Raw genomic sequence first — 13,065 nt, 5'->3', positions numbered from 1 at the left:
GGCTCGGTGGACCCTGCTTGTGTCAGGTCAGGTTGAGCGGTGGGCTTTGGGGCAATTGGTAGACCTAACATGGGCTGAAACCCACTGAGGTTGCTGGCTATTGACACAGGGTTGATGTTGGGCTATCTATGAAGGAGCGTGTCTAGTGCATTAAAATATGGGCATGTTGCCATTCCTCAGCACGATTCTTTTGCTATTTGTTATTATTGGGGGCCTGTGACCTGTTGGCCTTTCTTCTGCATTTCTAGTGCTATGAGCTCCCAGGCAGCTTTTTTTCCCATTTTTTAAGACTAGAAATTTGATCTGTATTGTTCGTAAAGCGCAATGAGGAGATAGACCATTGCCTGGTCCCAGGTGAACCATGCTGCCCCTGAGTCAATGGCTCCATGACTAACTGCTGAGGTTTCCTCACTGGCTCCCTGAATCCCTGACACCCTTGATCCATCACTGGTTGGCTCCTGCAGTGATCCTGACTCTACAAAAGAAAAATAAATACAAAAATATAAGGTTACTATCATAGTAAAGTGCTATTATATGGTGCAGTTCTCTATTGACCCAGCTGATTAATTAATAAGTTGATGATAACAACCCCTAGATCAATTAGAGGATGGAGAAACTTGAACAAGAAACATCTGGCTAGTTAATGTTAAACTAAATTAGTTAGCTTGCTAACGTTAGCTAAGCTAGCTAGCTAATGTAGCTAACGTTAGCTTACCTAGTAAGTGAACGTAATAAATTACATACACATGAACACATAATGTATATACACTATATATCTCAATTACCTCCTGGGTTTGTTTTGCCATTACATTTGGCAATATGTTGAATTATTACTTTTTTACTCTATCACATCTTGCCGTTACGGACACTGCCATTTTGAAATTGGATATAACTCTCGCAGAGGCTTAGATCAACCCTACTCCTTGGCCAGAGCGTCCAGTGTGCACACTGAACAATCCGAGAGACAAACAGACATTCTGGCAATGCTCTGAATTTAGGAATGCCCAGAGCACACTCTCTGGCACTCTAGAGTGAATTTAATAATGCATCCCAAAATCTCATTCTAGTTCTGTGGGAGGTTGGTCTGTGACATCATCCACTGTTGTCAGAGCTGTTACTAACAACAACAGATTTAACTCATTTAGGCCAAGGGATCCATGGAATAAGTTAAGAGGGTGTAATACAATGTCATACCATTAATCTACAATGTATGTTCTTAACCCTGGGCAACATGGGCCTGGGAGGCTCACAGGGATATTGGTAACCACAGTACCCCACCAATTTTCAACTCAATACTTCTTGTATTTTTCCCAAAATTATTTGTTTAAACATAAATGCACTGTCATTTAAGCTTTTCAACTGCTAAGTTTTCTCTCTGACCTATGATAAAATGTGTAAAATTGCAGAAAATGAGCTTGAAAACTGCAACATTTTCTCTCCGATGCCAAGAAATGGGCCCATTAAAATGTTTCTTCCCAGGGCCCTGAGACTTTGTTCGTATGACCATGCACTGCCGAAGTCATAGTATAGTTCCTTTTCTTCTGATTATGAGGGGGTCACTGATGATTTGTTATTACAAAAGTTGCCTTAGCAGACAGAGGGCGCCAGAACACAATGACAAACACTACCACAACCAGGAGTGAGACAGATAAATAGAGAGACAGAGAGAAAAAAATACTTATATCATTAAAACAAACTTTATTTCCTTTTAACAGACTAGAAAGTTAAAACATCTCCCCATAATCATACCCTCACTCTTCTCCCAGTTCACCTTAGCTGATGCCGCCCCCTCAAACAACACTAAAGCCCTGCTAACCTCTTCTACATCTCCCTCCCCTCTAACAAACACTGTTACATCATCAGCATAAGCTGACAATGAAACCGACTCCCCACCTACTACCCCTGGAACTGACAACCCCTGCAGCCTCTCCCTCAGCCTACAACCCCTGCAGCCTCTCCCTCAGCCTACAACCCCTGCAGCCTCTCCCTCAGCCTACAACCCCTGCAGCCTCTCCCTCAGCCTACAACCCCTGCAGCCTCTCCCTCAGCCTACAACCCCTGCAGACTTTCCCTCAGTCTACACAGCAGTGGTTCTATGACTAAACAGTAAAGCTGACCTGAGAGTGGACACCCCTGCCTAATCCCTCTCCTAACTGGGACTGGCTGGCTCAGCCCACCCCACACTTTTACCAGAAGCCCCACAATACAACAACTTGATCCATGATCTAAACCCACTTCCCAGGCCAAACACTTCCATGGTCCTAAATAGACAGGCATGACACACTCTATCAAAAGCTTTTTCTTGATGTATCGAAATGATTCCCAGGTCCTGATCATACATCCTAATGATGTCTCTCAAAAGAAACAAGTTGTCCATTATTGTCCGCCCAGGCACACAGTATGCCTGGTCCCTATGAACTACTAACAACCTTTCAGTCAATTTGCCAAACACTTGGACAGTATTTTGTAATCCAAGCAGAGCAACAACACTGGCCTCTGGTTCTTCAATAGAGCTAGGTCCCCCTTCTTCGGCAGTAGTGACCACACTGCCCGCTGGCAGCTGACTGGTAGTACAGAGCTCTCAAAGGACTCCCGAAAGATCTCTAAGAGGTCCCTCCCCAATATACCCCAGAAACATTTATAAAACTCAGCTGTCAGTCCATCGATCCCCGGCACATGGCCTGGGGAGAGCTGCTGCACAGCCGCTATTAGTTCCTGAAACTAAAGATCCCCCTCCAGCCCAGCACTCTGCTCAGGCCCAAGCTTAGGCAACCCCCTATAGAATCCCCTGAGCACACTGTGGATCAGTATTGCTGTCACCGTTGTCTGCGTGGAAGTCCATAGTCATCTTCCTCATTCTCGCTGGATCTGACATCAGAGACCCTGAAGGACACCGCAAATGGAACATCTGCTTCTGCTGCACCGACTTCCTCTCCAAGTTGAAGAAGAATGCACTTGGAGCATCCCTTTCCGTAAGGGTAGCCATCCATTCTCTAATAAGCGCACCGTTTACCTGATCATGTAAAACCCCAGCTGCGTCCGCTTAGCCCTCAACTCCCTCTCTGACCCTAAAACCTGCTGCCCAATAAGGCTATCCTCAATGCCTCTAATATCCTGCTCCAACCTCTGAATAGTAGACCTTATCCTTGCTGTCCCATGGGAAGAGTGCTGCTGGCAAAACATCCTTACTTGTGTTTTCCCCATCTCCCACCATTGTCTTAAGTTCTCAAACTCAGCTTTCTTCCCTTTCCAACTCTCCCAAAATACACCAAACCCCTCCCAAAATGAGTCATCATGCAATCATCACCTCGGACGAGGTACAACTGCCAAGCTATACTCAACTGTTACCGTATGATTGTCTGAAAAACCACTAGGCCAGATTCAGGAGCCCAGAACAATGTTACAGCTCCACCTCTGAGGTAGATGATACTTTAAGATCTAGGCCTGATGAGAACAGAACTGCTACTCCTGCACTTATATTAGACCCATGACTAAGGAAATACTCCCCAACCCATTCCATGCCCCACACTACCTTATTACCAGTATCACTGTGGGTCTTGTGAGTGAAAAATTAACATGTTTACCTGCTTTGTTTAATATTAATAGTTAACAATTATATATACTTAACAAATAGTAAGACATTTCTGTTTTACTAATTCTGTGTATTTGTCAAGGTGCATACTCCAGCTCCCTGCAGCTGGTCTAGGTGTGTGGTCAAGGATATGGGTTTGACTCGAGATAGGGGTATCTGGAACTGACAATTGATTTAATGGGTTGGTGATAAAACCTACATCATGCATTTCATAGAATGAGTTGGTGTTTGTGTAATGTAAGGTACCAAGGAGAGATGGTTCGGGTATGGATAATGATAAGAGGAACCTTGTCTTGGGGGCTACAGTGGTTCCTCCTTTAAAAGTTGTGAGCTTACACTGCGGAACTTAGAGGTACCACGACTGCATTGCTCCAGAACACCACAATGGGGAGTTAGAGCACTCACGTTGCCACACATTTGGGTCCCAAGATTTTTATATGACCATATAAAATCATATTGAGTGGTTCCAATGACGTATTTGACGCGAGCCACCCGTCCCTGGTGGCTTTCTTCTACAAAGATGGCTGACACCACATTATGGTGGATCTACCTAAAAATGTACAATTGAGAGGAATATGTTAGTTAATGTAGAGACAAACGATTGTGCATATTTTTTTGTCATAAAGTTAATTAAGAAAATCGTGATTTAGCAAGTTAACTAACTAGCTAACATTAGCCAGCTAGCTAGCTAGAGTTATGACATGAGTACAGTATGACATTGTAATTCGTGTTGTTTAATGTTTTAGGAGCTCCTGAGAAAACCCTCAAACCAGGCTGTCTGTCATCTTGGGATTGAGTGGATGTAAAGAATCTATCTAGCTAAAGCAGTTACTGCAAATTGAATGTACAATTGTGTAAGCTTGTCTTGCCATGCAATGTAGATGAAGTAACGTAGCTAGCTAACTATTTACTTGCTTATTGTGTAGTGGAGGATAAAAATAACTGTATGCCTATGGATTTGTAGCTAGCTGCAGTATGTAGCCGATCTGTGTATGGACCCTAAAACGTTAGGTTCTGAACTAATATTCATACCAATCTATGAACCTCAGCTATCATAGTTGTTGTATCAACTTCAAGACTGAATGGCATTAATGAAGCCTATGGATTGAGTAGAATATAATCATTTTAATGTGCCAGGGAAGTCCTATATACATGTACTGTAGTTATTACCACGCATGAGATCCCGACATTGTAGCCTGTACATTGAATATATTCACTGATCATGTACTCTTCATGTACTCTCTAAACTATGCATATCTATCTCCCTTCATCGGTATTAATCTGAGGACACAGGATACTATTTCAATGAGATACTTAATTTCAACCAGTGGAGAATGTGAAACGCTTTATTGAAAGAAGTGCATTATCCAGGTGTTATGAATACATAATACATGCATTATAATTATAAGAATTGTAATATTATATTACAAATACAAGTTCAATCTGTACTTCAATGCACATATGGTGTGCATTATAAAACGAGGAAGAAAGACGAGGTGGGGAGAGAGGTGTAGAAGACACAGAAAGGGAAAGAGGTAAGAACAGAGGAAGACAGCATATGATTAATGAATTACAGTGCTACCCAAATATTCTCTCAGTTCATCACAATTACAGTGTCTCTAGTGGTGTCTCCTAACCAGCCTTGCGCCTCCAGTTGGCCCGAAGGATTTGAGCGGGTAAGGTGGCGATGAGGGGACTGGCTTCCTCTCACATCAAAACATACCTACAGACAAGAGCCAGATGGATAGAGAGCATGATTAAGTCTCGTTTTTTTTTTATTCTAACACGGTCAGTCATCACAATCATCAGGAGGTGAAATGCAAAACTGCAGAGAGAGCTTACCAGATCATTAACTCTGGGACTACTTCATCTCTATCTGTATTTCAATGTAAAGCATCTCCTTAATAATACTTCCTGTTGACCTGACCTCTCACCTATGATCATGCTGTACCCTCTGTGTCAGCCAGTTCAGATGCGGGAGCGGTTCACCGACACAGCTGATATAACCTAGAGGATGCATGGGCAGTTTAGTTTTACAGACACAGAGAGAAGAAGTTCTACAGATACACAAAGGTCACCTGGGGGCTGACAAAGTGCAGAGAAAGAGCCAAGATGTCGGTGTGGTGGCCGGGCATCAGCCCTCACATCACGAGAAAAGTGATGTCATGCAGGATCTGTATAGAGAACAAACCAACTCAAAAGAGACAGCAACTTGTCATGATACCTTTACCTAAGGGTCCGTGGCAAAAGATCGCAGCTGACCTGTGTGAGCTAGAGGGCAAGAAATACCTCATACTGCTGGACTACTATTCTAGGGACATACAAATAGCTCACCAACATTAATCATCAGGTCATCACCTGCCTCAAAGGTATGTTTGTAAGTTGGGGGATACCTACCGAGCTCGTTAGTGACAACACTACTCAGCTTGTCTGCACTGAGTTCAAGGAGTATGGTTTCACTCATACCCCCTCCAGTCCCCATTACCTACAGGCAAATGGAGCTGCGGAGAGAGCTGTACAGACAGCTAAGCGAATTCTTAAACAACCTGACCCACACATGGCTCTAATGTGCTACTGAGCCACACCCATCAGCGCAACGGGAGCAAGCCCAGCACAACTCATGACTGGACGTCAGATCCAGTTTGGATCGATCCCAGTGCTGGATGGGAAACTCCAACCAAAACGCATCAGCCACAACAGTTTTAAACAGAGTCACCTACTATCACGACACAGGAGGCAGATAGTTCAAATCTCAGAAAGTTTATTTTCATACAGAGTGCAAGCAAAGGGCAGGTCGAGGGCAGGCAGAGGTTCGTAATCCAGGAGAGTCAGGTAGGTTCAGGACGACAGGCAGGCTCAGGACAGGCAGAAGGGTCAGAACCAGGAAGACTAAAAACACAAACTTGAGAAACAGGAAAACTGGAGAAAAAAAACACACTAGTACGATCTGACAAGGAAAGATGAACTGGCAACAGACAAACCGAAAATGCAAGTGTAAATACACAGGGGAAAAATGGGAGACACCTGGTGGGGGGTGGAGACAAGCACACAACAGGTGAAACAGATCAGGGTGTAACACCTACTCCAGAGAGCAGCAGAACAATGAAAGAGTCACCCGGTCTACCAGTGAGGACAGCACACAGGTCCTGCCTGTGAGCCAGCCAACTCCCATCCCCTCACTCAATCCACCACCTCAGCCAGCCTCACCACAACTGGTGAGAATGACCTCCAGAGGTCAAGAGGTAAAACTACCACTGAGGTTCGGAGACACAAGAAAGAAAGATGTATAGGAACAGCAAATGTTTCGGGGCAGAATAATCCTTATGTTGCTGTGGACAAAGGGCTGTCTACCCCGATGTCCGAGTTGACATAGTTATGTCGATGTTAAAGAAAAACAAAACTTATTTTACTAAAAAAAGATATGTTATTGAAATACAAATAGATTGCATTGAAACAGTCCACAGGGTGAATTATTAGGTATCAGGTAGAGGATATTATAGTTTTTATTGCTCTCAGAAAGGGGGCGATGTACTGACGTCTGATAGATATCGCCGTAACTGATTGGTTATGCGTGTCATCGTCATCACCAGATAGGACTAACCTTGTGTCATAACTCTCCTGTGAAGATCTGAAGGATCAGGTCACAGTGGGTCCGCTCTACAGTGTCCTCTCTCTCCTGCAGAGGTGGGGGGGGGGCCTCTTTATGGCGGTCATAAAATACGCTGCTTCTGGGCTCTGTAGTATTGAGTATGTAATGTGACTGTGGAACACAGAGAGACACTTGGACATCAAAAGGTTGAATAATTGAACAGTATTTCTGTATTCCAAGCAGTTGGAGTAGTCCGGAAACACTTATTTGGTGACCTCATGAAGGACAGGAGACACACATTACTGTTTCTTTATTTGTATACAATTCTCAATCATGGGGTTTATGGAGTTTGCATCTGGGGGTTTGCAATTATGGGGTTTGCATCTGAATGTTGTATAAATTTACAGTAGACCAGAAAACATGGAAGCTGTCGTTACATGTTGAAATGGTTAGCAACTCCAAAGGATACGACCAGAGAACATGGAAGCTGTCGTTACATGTTGAAATGGTTAGCAACTCCAAAGGATACGACCAGAGAACATGGAGATCATTTCTACATTGAAATGGCTAAAAAATCTATGAACTAAAGAACAATTATTCAGGCTGCAGCTGTACTTTAGTCTGGTAAACGCTACCGGTCGAACGACCGAATAGTACGTCTGACGTATCCATTACAACAGACACTATCCAGAGCCAGCTGAGAAAACTACAACTACGAAAGACTTTGATCTCTGGTGGACAAACTAGAGACTTTACAATCTATCCAGTAGACGGACCGGTGTTCGCAGAGAGGGATAACAAAGGCATACAATAGTAAATATGTAAATTGCCATTTATTTTCGAATGAGCGGTTGCTCATGTTCAAAGTATTAGCATTTCCATGAGTATTGTTATAAAATCTGAATTTACCCCTCTTGAGCTGTCCCCACCCCTTTCCTTTGTCTACCAAGCCGTCATATCGGTTTCGTCCACTAGGGACTTTTCTTTGCCACATGTTAGTAACCAATGTATGACCTACTCTAGGTGTGTTCATGTAATTGATTTGTTACTTAGTAAATAAATAATTAAGCCAATTTGTATATCGCTGATTCATGATTTATGTCAGGATTCGTGCAGATATCCAAGGGTTTGCGACATTCAGGAAATGAGATAATAATACATTAATAGAAGACTGTAATCGATAAGATAATAAAATATCTGAAGAGTTATATTTGGGAAATTGTAACTCTATAAACAACATTTTCTGATGGTGCCCCAACTTCCTAGTTAATTACTATTCTGTGATTAATTTAATCACAGAATAATTATAGATAGAGAATTGATTTGATAATACAACAGTCTTCACATTTAATAAATAAGTCACGTTACGACACTAGCAATGAGGACCAGTAGCTCGGTGGACTCCATGTTAATTGTCTGATTGAAGAGTTATTAAACCTACCTAAAACGGATAATTCACTGCCTAGTCTCCATCACGACAACCATGACAACCACTAAAATATATCACTTAACCTACCTACCCAACAAAATATATATAGAAAGACAGAAATAAGCGGGAAAAAAGGGACAGCAAACCCTTTCACCACTCTCACACCAACATGTGTCTATGGTGTGGAGAGAGAGAGAGAATAGGCTGTAGGGACATCTTGCTTGTTGAAGAACCAATCAGTGATGCTCAGCACAATAAGCCCATGAGTCCTTTACGTTGCCATAGTTACACCACAGGTTGTAGATCTCTTCTAGCTGGTTGTAGTTCGCCTGCGGAAGAAAATGTCAATTACTTCATATTGTCTGTACATAATATGGATTGACTAACGATAGGGTTTGATAACCCATCCTTTTTAGTGATATTGGATTTACCTAGGGAAGGAGTCCACCCTGGTAGGCGGGCCAACAGCAGCAGTAACCAATGAGGCGTCTGGTAGATTTCAGAGCCTTAGACATGGCAAAGAAAGAAAGAAAGAAGGAAAGAAAGAAGTGTGTTCAAGCAAGCAAAAAGCTGAGAGTTGAGTAAACCACTTATCTCTTGTTTCAACATGTCCCTCGCCAACTCTCCAAAGTCTTTGTATCTCTAATCCATCCATCCAACTTTATTTCCCACTCTCCATCCATCTCTCCTCTCTTCTTCATCAACCTCTCACCCTGCTCCTGCTCCTGCTCTGTAGCGTTGGGGTAACAGCCATCAAACTTCAGCATGTCCACTTTCCAGTCATCAAAAGTCTGAGCATCTATAGTGATCTTGTCCAAGGGGGTACCAGGGTCAACCCCACACGTGTGTGTGTGCCCATGTCCCAGTAGACAACCAGCTTCAGTCCCCGGTCATGGATGTAGCGCACCAGCTTGGGGGAGTCACTTGGGAACATGAGTGAGGAGGTTAAATATACACAGGTTAGACAGACATGTTACATTCTGTTAGAAAAAAAGCATCATGTGTGAGTGTCGGCACACCCAAATCTGTCATGTCTGCTCCCACTCCCCCTCTCTAGCGCTCGAGGCCGCAAAGCTGCTCATCATTACGCACACCTGCCACCATCGTTACGCGCACCAGCACTTCATCGGACTCACCTGGACTCCATCACGGTCAATGTTTGCCTCCCTTATATCTGTCACTTCCTCAGTTTCATCCCCGTGTCTGCATTGATGTTGTTTTTTTCTCTTGTCAAGATGCTGTTCTTGTTTAGTTTCTTGTCTATTTATTATTAGATCCTCACCCTATACTTGCTTCCCGTCTCCCAGCGTATGTGGTTACGGAACCGTTACAGAATTCAGACACCACAATTGGAAGCATCAGGGACTTTTTTGTTTTTTGTTGGTGACATCGGGTCCGGGTGCCACTGTCGAAGCAACCGGGGATGCCTCAGTTGGCTCGAGAGGCTCACAAATCTCGGTTGGCTCGTCGTCTCGGTTGTCACGTCTGCCCCCGCTCCCCCTCTCTGGCGTATCATTAAGCACACCTGTCACCATCGTTACGCGCACCAGCACTTCATCGGACTCACCTGGACTCATCACGTCATTGATTCCCTCCCCTATATCTGTAACTTCCTCAGTTTCATCCCTGTGTCTGCAATGATGTTGTTTTGTTTCTCTTGTCCAGATGCTGTTCTTGTTTAGTTTCTTCTCTTATGTATTATTAAATACTCACCCTGTACTTCCTTCCCTTCTCCCAGCATCTGTGGTTACGGAACCGTTACAAAATCAGAGGGCTGGATTTGCCATCATGTTGAAAGAGCCTGCGTGCTGGCCGCTCTGATGAACTCTCATTTTGAATCATTACTTAAGAACTAAAAATGTATCAACGTAAATCAATTGTTATTTGCATGTTAAAATGTAACTTTTAACATGTTTTATGTTTGCACAGTCTTTGAGGGTATTCACAAATTAAGGAGTGTGGCATCCTAATCACAAGATCCACCAACCCCACTGGCTTGCCAACTTCAACATGCCATCACTCTGCTTCCTCCATTCCTGAAGAGTGTGCCTTTAATGACAGGGTGCATTGTGGTTTCAGTTTCCTTTTCAAGAGACATAGTGTCTAGTCTTGACAAGGAAGGAAGAGTGGGGTTACTGACCGTTTGGTGTGCTGGCCTGTTCAACAAGTTTACCAAACATATCACTGCACTCCATAGTGATACACTATCTATTCACTTTCAGCTCAATGACAGTCCCTCAGTGCATTTAAGTGTTGGTTGTTCTACTGTTGTCCTTTACTGACACCTGGTGGACAATATAAGTGGTTGGTATTCACAGTGGGTACAGATCAGAGTAGACCTATGTGAGCGGAGCGGACCTGGAGCGGAGTGTGCCCAATTTGACTGGAGCGTGGAGGGAGTTTCCCAAAGGCTAGAGTGTTGGCCTTCTCTCCCACTCAAATTTAGCTCCAGTACCGCCAATAGTATTCACTTCACCAGCTCAGGGCATGCCCGGCCCAGCATGCATTTGTATGCTACTTGTGTGCTTCTATAGCCCCTTGTTTTAGCTACTGTCATGGAGATCGCTAAATATTTTCAGAAAAATAAACCCTGAGGTGCAAAATCAAGGTAACACACACTGAACAAAAATATAAACACATGTAAAAAGTGTTGGTCCCATGCTTCACGAGCTGAAATAAAAGACACCAGAAATTTTCCATACACACAAAAAGCTAATTTCTCTCCGATTTTGTACACAAATTTGTTTACATCCCTGTTAGTGAGCAATTCTCCTTTTCCTGACAGGTGTGGCATATCAAGAAGCTGATTAAACAGCATGATCATTACACAGGTGCACCTTGTGCTGGGGACAATAAATGGCCATTCTAAAATGTGCAGTTTTGTCACATAACACAATGCCACAGATGTCTCAAGTTGAGGGAGCGTGCAATTGGCATGCTAACTGCAGGACTGTCCTCCAGAGCTGTTTCCAGAGAATTGAATGTTCATTTCTCTACCACAAGCCGCCTCCAATGCTGTTGTAGAGAATTTGGGAGTATGTCCAACCGCCCTCACAATTGCAGACCACTTGTACGGCGTCGTGTGGGCGAGCTGTTTGCTGTCAGCGAAGTGGGTAGCTAGCTAAGTGTACCATCTCTCTCGCTCTCTGGTAAGCACAGGATGTTGGCGCATGTCTCCTACCTGGCTTCGCCACACTCCCCGTGTGCCCCTCCAATACATTTTTGGGGCTGCCTCTCGGGCTTCCTACCGCGCCGCTGTGCTGAATCCATTTGCCGGTATCCCTCCTCCCACTGCTCCAGAGAATCCCAGGCGGGCTGCGACACTCTCCCTGGGTCGACCGCCCACCTGTCTATCTCCTCCCAAGTAGTGACACAGTCCAGATCTTGCTCCCATGTCCAGAAATCCTGACATCGGTGCTGATGCCCATTACCACACTGCTTGGTCCTTTTGTGGTGGGTGGTTCTGTAACGGCTTTCTTCTGTGGACGAAGGACCAAAGCGCACTGTGGTTAGTGTTCAACATGTTTAATAAAGACAATAAACGTGAACACTACAAAATACAAAACAACAAATGTGAAAAACCGAAACAGTCCTACCTGGTTCATAGACACAAAGACAGAAGACAACCACCCACAAATTACCCACAGAATATGGCTGCGTAAATATGGTTCCCAATCAGAGACAACGATAGACAGCTGCCTCTAATTAAGAACCAATCTATGCAACCATAGACATACAAACTACCTAGAAAGGAAACAGCCCTATAAACATACAAAACCCCTAGACAAGACAAAACACATAGATCACCCATGTCACACCCTGACCTAACCAAAATAACAAGGAAAACAAAGAACACTAAGGTCAGGGTGTGACACTTCCTATAGAAAAATACACAAAAACAAGTCTGCATCCCTGCTCAGCCTGACAAGAGTGGCCTGATGGGTGCTTAGCATCCCCAGTGGCTCTGGAAGCATGGAGAGGGTATTTTCCGCTGCTGGCCTACTCTCCAGGCACCATCACACGAGTCTGAAGCCACAGACTCTGGTCAAACTTGTGTTTCTAAACGTGCTTTCAAAGGCACTGTAGGCTGAGACTAATAAGGTGTTTTTTGTTACATCATTGTATTTAATTCTAAGTAAGTCACAGCCTATATGCGCAATTTATAGACTATAATGCTGAGCTCTTAATGCTCCTGCCAGCCTAGTGTGTCGCAAATACTTCACAATTAATTTCCTTGTAGGCTATAGCCTTGTAATAATTAAAATAATAGGCTAATAATTTATCCAAAATAATGAATTCTGTTCCTTCTTAGGCTACCTGTCTGAATCCTGACCTATTTAGACTGTTTCTATGCTGTTTAGTACGACATGTAGTCTATTTGAAATTATGCGCTTCTTACAGTCACATTTTCATGTTGTTTTTTCAAATACTTTTCATTCAAATATGGTTTGGTTT

The sequence above is a fragment of the Oncorhynchus kisutch genome, linkage group LG21 (assembly GCF_002021735.2).
Source record: "Oncorhynchus kisutch isolate 150728-3 linkage group LG21, Okis_V2, whole genome shotgun sequence".
In the NCBI taxonomy this organism is placed as follows: Eukaryota; Metazoa; Chordata; class Actinopteri; order Salmoniformes; family Salmonidae; genus Oncorhynchus; species Oncorhynchus kisutch.
The sequence above is the reverse complement of the archived record's forward strand: the minus strand, read 5'-3'. Positions refer to the sequence as shown.